Source organism: Falco cherrug, chromosome 19 (genome assembly GCF_023634085.1).
Source record: "Falco cherrug isolate bFalChe1 chromosome 19, bFalChe1.pri, whole genome shotgun sequence".
Lineage (NCBI taxonomy): Eukaryota > Metazoa > Chordata > Aves > Falconiformes > Falconidae > Falco > Falco cherrug.
The window spans coordinates 960,377-968,645 of record NC_073715.1 but is presented as its reverse complement, the minus strand read 5'-3'; positions in this window follow the sequence as shown (position 1 = coordinate 968,645).

The window sequence follows — 8,269 nt, the reverse complement described above, 5'->3', positions numbered from 1 at the left end:
TGAGAGAAAGCAGGATGCCCGCACAAGGGGGGAGCAGTGTGTGGGCGCCACTCTGGGACCAATCAAATGGAGTGTGATGCCACATGGACAACAGCTAAGTGACATGAAAGACGCCAGAAAAGACTGATGTAACCAAGCGATTAAACAAGGTGTTGTTTAATAACAAATAATTGAATTATTTGTCCCTGACAGAAGGAAGAGAAGGGCCCCCGTTGTTATACATCATCAGGCTATTCAGGGAAGTCAAACACAGGCCATGCCTGGGTTACAGGTTCATTATAAGAACATGACTACAGGCAACTGGGAAGGACCCAGTCCAGTGTTGTTCATCGGTAGAGGGTATTTTTGTGTTTCCACACATAAAGGACCTCTATGGGTCCCTAGCAGATTTGTCCGCCCTGCATGTCAACTCCAGAAGAACGGAGAAAATATAGATGACAGCTTTATCTCCAACCAGTATTTAACAAACTCTGTGCAGAACTTGGGCCAGTCCCATCCACCATAGAAGACGTGCTGTTGACAGCAGCGAGAAGACAATCATTTGGGTCACAAGCTTGTAATGCTGCGTTGAAAAAAACTTGTAATACGAAGAATGCTGTTTGTGAAAACTATAGGGAACGAGCAGCAATAATATTAAGTTGTGGTAACTGTAGACAGAATTTTGTTATAGGTTGTAGCCGCTTGCGAAATGATTATGCTTTGTACTTAGATTGTCAAAAGAGCTTTGCTAATATTACTTTTGAAAATACTTGTAGGGAATTTTTGAACCCTAAGCCAAGTCAACATTTTCCAGAAATATGGATGCCAGAAAGTATTGACAGCAGAATAGAAGCTATCTCTTGGTGGGCCTTGACAAAAAACTTAACTGTTGTTTTAGCTACAAAGAAAACACAAGCTCTTGGCTTGTGGTGCTTGTTTTGTCAGTTGGGAACAAGATTGTGAGATAATGGAATTGTTTGACCTGATTGTAGGGCTGATAGGAGTCATCAGCATGCCCTCACAAGGAACAGCATGGGTTCCTGTCCAACCACAAATGCACATGTGGGTTACCTGGGCCAACAAGACAGGGCAAGATTCATTTTACTTACCGTTAGCTACCCCATCTGACCCATTTCATACCTGTTTGATTGGGGTCCCTTTAAACCATATGAAGGAGTTTGGGCACTGGACAACAGGTAAAATATACTCCGACTACCTCGACCAAGCAGCAAATGACTTTTGCACCATCAACAGTGGGTCTGTGCAAGCCGATTGGTGCCAATCACTTGGTATTCCAAGAAACCCCTCGGGGGCTCAAGCGTTCCAAATTGCTCAGGGCCGGAATGTTACCGGCATGGAACCTCAGGAGCTTGACATCTTAGGATCTATGCTGGGAAACTACTGTTTATTTTGGGGGTTTTACAAGAAAGACATTGACTCAGGTAATTTTAGGATCCACAAAACAAGAAATGATAATCCTTGAATTGCCCCTGGGTCCCCCTGGCATTATAACATCACCGGTTACTGTAACGATTGGACTTGGCCTGTTTCATGGTCTGGTGAGACAAATGAAAAAGCAAAGATGTTGCCTCGGGGAGTATTCCTCGTTTGTGGAGATGGTGCCTGGCCCGCCGTACCTGCAAGGGCACCGGGAGGACCATGCTACTTTGGCAAACTAACATTATTTGCCCCTGGTATCCATCAAATGCTTAACATAAGTAACAAGTTTAAACGCATCAGACGTAGTGTATACCAATTGGGACCTGAATGTACAGATGATGTTGAGTTGTGGGAACGTCCATCTGTCATTTTAGCATCACTCTTTACACCACAAGTTGCTTCTGCCAAGGCTCTCACTCAGTTGAGACAGTTGGCTTGTTGGACAGAGAACAAGTTAACATTACCTCCAGAGTATTAGATGACTCACCACTGATGTCGACAGTATACGACATGCTTTAATACAAAATCGAGCTGCCATTGATTTTCTGTTATTAGCACAAGGACACGGCTGTGAGGGTTTTGAGGGAAAGTGCTGTATGAATCTCGCTGATCATTCTGAGTCCATTCACAGAAAGCTTTCCCAACTACAAGATAATATGAAGAAACTCAGTTTTACTGAAAATCCTTATGACGATTGGCTTACGGGATGGGGAATCACTGGCTGGTCGAAAACCTTATTGATGGAAGGGATTAAATTTTTGTTATTATCTTTGCTGTGCTTGTTATCTTTTGTTGTATTTTCTCCTGTTTGAAGAAAGATTTAGAATCAATCGTTGATAGAGCCTGGGTTATCCAGAAAGAAAAAGGGGGATGTGTAGGGGAATTCTTGGCAGAACAAGGGCATACTGTCCCCTTGCAGGAGTTGGACAACCCTGGCCTGCAGATTACAAAGTTCCTTTGAAGATCTTGTACTGTCCTTGAATAGGCAGAATAAAGAATAATGAGCATTGTACAAGAACAAGGCCGGGTGCCAAGCAAGATATGAAAACCGCTAAGTTAGCACATCCTTATTAGGCGCTTGCAGCATGACAACCAATCAACAAGTAACATGAATACGTAACCGACAACCAATGACTGTCAGGCAGCTGCCGCGTGAACAGTGTATTAGAAGTATAAATATGACAAAGTTGCTAAATAAAGTAGGACGATATGTAGCCACATTGGTGTGATTGTCGTTACTTGGCTGACTTTCTGATTGGGACCCTCTTCAGCCCACACTGCCCCAGTATGTCCCAGTGGCCTCCAGGTGGGGTGTGAGCCCTTCCCCACTGCTCTCTCAGCCTGACCATCCCGCTGGTGTTTTACTCATCTCTTTCTGTTCACACCCAGAGTGTCATGGCCTCGCTTGGGCAGAAGAACACTGATGAAGACCATGACAAGAGTTTTGCTGAAGCTGAGGGAAATGACATCCACTGTGGAGCTCCTCACGCACAACTGCAGGCTGTCAGGTTGGCGAGGCAGGATTTACCCTTGGGAAATCCACCTGGACAGTTACCCGCTCAGGTGCCAGAAATGTCAGCCAAGGGGACTCTAACTGGTGGCACACCCCTCACCACTGGGGGTCCGTGCAGCCTGTGGTTCCCCGAGCTGCACTTACGGACTCCTTCCAAGACAGTTGCAACACTTACTTGTCCTTTCTCACAAGTGACCTCTGCCAATTCAAGGAGCTTTCAAAAGCGATACTTCAAGGAAATACTGATTTTATACCAGAACTTCACCATTGTTATTAGTTATACCACGCCCCTATTTTCTCTCATCTTTAACATATTTGCACCTGAGCAGGAGACAGTGATGACTTCTGAAGTCATCTTTTCAGCAGACTGTCTCAGCAAAGGCTCTTTCAGTTATTCACCTGTTTTCTCCTCCCTTTATTCTTTGGTCTTTTAGGTACGTCTCACCTGTGCTGCTGTTTTTACTTCAGGAAGGAAAAGCTTGCATGTCTCCCCACAGCCAAACTGTCTCCTTACCCAACTCTTCCCTTGTCTTTAGATCTATATTTCTGTATCTAGCACCTAAAAGATTTCTCATGAGGGTGTCCCTTGCAGAAAGGCACCTCATCAGAGACAGCTTGGACATGGCACCTGCTTGTGGAGGGTGTTGGCTTATTTATGACATTTGATCATTCTTCACATTGCTTGCAGATTTGAATAATTCTTCTGCACCTGTGTGCAGCCTGTCCTCTAAGGCAAATTGGTGGGGATGGTGCAAAGGAGCTGCAGCACCCACCTGCAGAATTGAGGGGAGAAGTCTGACGTAAGGAGAAGGGATGTGAGTCCCAGGGGACAATGAGAAAAAGGGTGGTCTTGGGGACATTCAGAGCAAGGTTGTCCATCTGGTGTTAGACCTCAAGCGACTGCATTTCCTACCAGTCCAGACCTGATGAGGAGACCCTCTGCATCATTATCACTTGGAGATTGCTGCTAGAACCTCCCCTCTAGCCTAAAAAGTAGCAAAATACAACCTATGAAATGAAAAATAATTATTTTGAAGTGCACTTTGAAATCCTCTCTCTTATCTACATGAATGGAACAGATTCAATTAGCTGCACAGGTCTTCAAGACTTGAAGGAAATGACAAAAAGGAAAATACCTCATTAGGGCCTTGGGGGCTCCTGCCATGAACCTGAGCTACTGAGAGCAGACTGAACCAACCACTGAAGGAATGTAAGTCAGAAGCAACACTGAAAATACCTTCAAACATTGATGGGTCCCGCTGAGGGCCATTGCTGACAAAGCGTCCCCATGGACTCGTTAGAGTAGCTAATTAGAGGCCAGAACTGCAGGCAGGCAAAGGTATTGTGTCAGTGGCTGTAATGCTGCAAAACACATTTGGATTTTTTTATGAAGCAGAAAGACCAAGCCCTGACCCCCAGGCTCTTGGAGGGCAGAACATAAGACCCTCCAAATCAAGTTCTATGTCACAGGCCTTGGTGGGAGAGGCAGCTGCCATTGCCAGGGGGACAGAGGCCTCATCCCCCTGTGGGGCCATTCAGTATCGCTGCAGCCCTGGGCCATCTCCACTGCAAGTTGCCCTACACTGTCCGTGTGGCACCTCTTTCCACTCTGGCGGTTGGCATCTTCCTTGCTTTCCCACCCAGCCCTCACACCTGCATTTCTCTGCCTTTTCTGCAGTTTCTCCCCTCATCCCTGCTTGCTCCTTGAAACTCAAAGCCATGGAACGATCCAGGCTCCCTCTGGGTGAACTCTGGCATCAGAGGGCAACCCTCAGAGGGACATTTCTTTTTCCTCACATCCAATCTTACCCTTCCAAGCAGCACTTTGCGGAGGTTTTCTCTTCCTGTCGCTATCAGGAATCACTCCCTTATCTCTGACACCCCCCTTCAAGCAGGTGCATGCTGTTACTGTGGTGCCCTGAGGCTCCACTTTGCCAGTATCAAGAAGCCCAGGACCTTCAGTCTCTCTCCACAGGCACCAAACTCAATCCAGGCAGGTATCCTCCACAGCCTCTCCACTTTTCCCCCATTCCTCCAGAATGAGAAACCTCAAAGCCCAGGCACAGATAACCTGGATGTGGCCACAACAGTGCTGTGTCAAGGGGGATGATGCTGAGTCAAGGGGGATGATGAATCCCTTGTCTGGGTGGCCACCTATGGTGAAAACCTCCAAAGAATCACCAAAGGAGGACAGCCAATGGCCAGGGAGGAAAGGGAAAGGAGAGGTGAGCTGCTTGCATGGGAGGATACAGGGGTGGTCAAGGAGAAGCAATTGTGCGTGGGAAAGGAGGGAAAAGTTAGGAAAGGGTGAAGAATAGGAATCCATAGGAACCAGCCAAGCAGCCCTGCATCTGAGCAGCAAAGCTTGGAGTGGGAAAAGAACATCGCAGGTCATCTGACCAACTTTCTGATTGGCTTCAACAGCTGCTGGAAACCTGAGTGATTTCCCTGCCATCACGAAGGCAAGATCCATGGTGGATGGAGATCCAGAATCATTCATGCTGGAAGGGACCTCAGGAGGTGTCCAGGCCTACATGCTGCTTAGAGAACGATCAGTTATGGGGTTGAAGCAAGTAGCTCACGCTTTCCTTCAAGTGGGGCTTGAAAAGCTCCAAGGATGGACATGGCACAAGCTCTGTGGGACATCTGCTCCACTGCTTGACTGTCTTCTTGGGGAAGGACATTGTCTTCCCTTGTTTCAGCTGATGCCCATTGGCTCTCATCCTCCCATCACGCACAACAGGCAAGAACCTGGCTGCCTTTTCTTGCTGATATGGCCCAAGAAGATATGGGAAGGCTGTTATTAGGTGTCCCCAAAGCCTCCTCTTCTCCTGGCTTTGCACCTTTCAAATAAGGCCCATGGCATCCTGGGCTGCATTAGGAAGAGCACTGCCCAAGGGTTGGTGGAGGTGATCTCTCCTCTCTACTCAGCCCTGCTACAGTTTGTCTTGTTGACTTGCCCTTGATTTCTACTTTACCAGCGTCACCCATACTTGACAGAAAGGTGCTGTCCACATTTTTCACCATTCCTGCCTTGTCTTTTGTTCAAAACAAGTCCAGCAAAGCATTTGTGCCATGTTGGTCAGGGATCATTGCTGCGATGGAGAGACGGGACGCAGGGTGATACAAGCAAATGTCAATTTATTGTACAGAAGCACGAGTTTATATACACTTTCAGAAGCTGCGCGTTTTAAAAAGATTGGTTCTTGAAGCTGCACGTTTTAAACAGTTGGTTCCTGAAGCTGCGCGTTTTAAACAGATTGGTTCCTGAAGCTAAGCCTTGCATACTAGGCAGTCCCCGATTGATGGTTAACTACCAGCAATTAACAGCAGGGTGTTACCCTTCCTTCACGGCATCCGTCCCCCACTCCCCTATGCTCTCTCAGCATGGCTCATCATGTTAATTGTTGTGTCTATTCACACTCCTTGTCTTCCCAGGGTTAGTGACCTACAAGCTCTAGCACATTCCCTTCAGCTAACTGATTGCCACGCATGGTCCTGATTTCCAGCCCGCTCCTGCAGATCATCTTCCACTTTCCCTTCAACCAAGGCCTTCAAGTAAAGTTCCCTTTCTCTAGCGGTCTAAAGGAGATGTCGTTCTCCTTCTAACCTTCATCAGGAGGTTGAGAGAATCTGAGCAGAAGCCCTTTGCACATGGAGGAGTTAGTGATGAGTGTCACAGAAAACCTGAGCAGGCCTGTGCTGTGCTCCATGTACCTCTTGGCCTTCAGGCTGAGCTGTGCTGAGTGTGCCCCTGGGTTGCAGAATAAGCCATATTGGAAGAAGAAATCTGCAGGAAGCTGCTGGTGAATGGCCAACACCACGCCCCTACCTTTACCTGGGACTGCAGTTACCAACTCCCAAGTGAACATCTCCTCTTAGAACACGAGAAGTGATGACTAGAATGGGTTTCCCTGGCAGAAAACACTTCAAGAGCTGACAGGAGCAGTGTGGGATAACCCTTCTGCAGGCAGGATCTGCACCACTTGCTGCACCGCTCTCCCAACGCTGGAAACTCCGTGTTCCCGGCCTCGGAAGGGACGGCATACAGCTGACACGATTGTCTCTGTGTGTAGAGAGTTGGCTCTAGCCAAGGCCAATTGAAATGACACTTTGTCTCAGAGTCCAAGTGCCTTTCTTACTGCAGCCATAACCAGCTGGGCTGCTGATGGCCAATCCCCCAAGGGAACTGGACACTCCAGGGACCTCAAGCTCGCCTTCATGGCCACGTGCCTCCTAGTGGCCTATGAGCTTCTCAGATGTAATGGGTGTCATAATGATAGCCCAGATCATCAGCCTGCTTGTGGCCTCGGTTACTCCTTGGTTAGCGGTTCCTGAATTGGAGAAGGCAGTGATAAAGAGATGCACAGCAATGGAAGAGATGGCCAAGGACCCTGCAGGTGCCATGAAGGCTTTGCAGGAAGAAGTGTGAGAAATAGCCCCTATAGCTGTGCAAAATGGAATGGCGTTAGATATGAAGGTGGCGTCTGAAGGCAGAGTCTGTGCTGTTCTTAATACCAGTTGTTGCATCTACGTAGATCAAAGTGGGAGAAATTCTACAGATATATGTGTAAAAAAAATTTGAACACATCCTATTATTTGTCGTGAGTTCCAGAACGTTTGCACCTTCTATGAAATTGAAGACATTTGGAATAGCCTGACGCCCTGGTTTCCTGATTTACAGCTATGGATTAAGAAGTTCATCTCCAGATGCCTTTCTCCTCTTTCTCTTTGATCGCTCCAATCCATTTTACCTATGTAGCTTGTGCTTTAAGGTTCAGAGAGGAAAATTTGGACTGTCTTTCAGTAGTGTCTCTAATATTCCCTATGGGCAACTCTTCAGTAGTGGCAATAGACCTCATGGGGATTTGCTTGAACTTACAATACGACAGCTGAGAAATGTATTTTTTATTTATTAATTTCTATCCCACTCCCCCCCCCACACACACATACGATAATTAATCCCTCTTTTATTCCTGCTTACACCCTGTTCTCTAAGGAAAACAGGCAATAATTATAGCCAAGAATTTGCTATATTCAGCTGCAGAGTTGGTTGAAGATCTGATGTAAAGTGATGTAAGTCTCATGGGGCTGAAGACAAAAATATTGAGGCTGGAGAGCTGGGGAGCAAGGCTGTCCACGCAGTTATTAGCTCCAGGGACTGCTTTTCCTACTTGTCCGCACCTCCTCAGGAGACACTGTGCATCAATAGTAATTGGAAAAGCCTTCTATCATTTCCCCAAAGTGCTCATTACCTGCCTTTCTCTTTCACTGTACGGCTGAAACTTATCTCATTAAGTGTAGGAGCCAAACTTGAAGACCAGATGTCCCTGATGG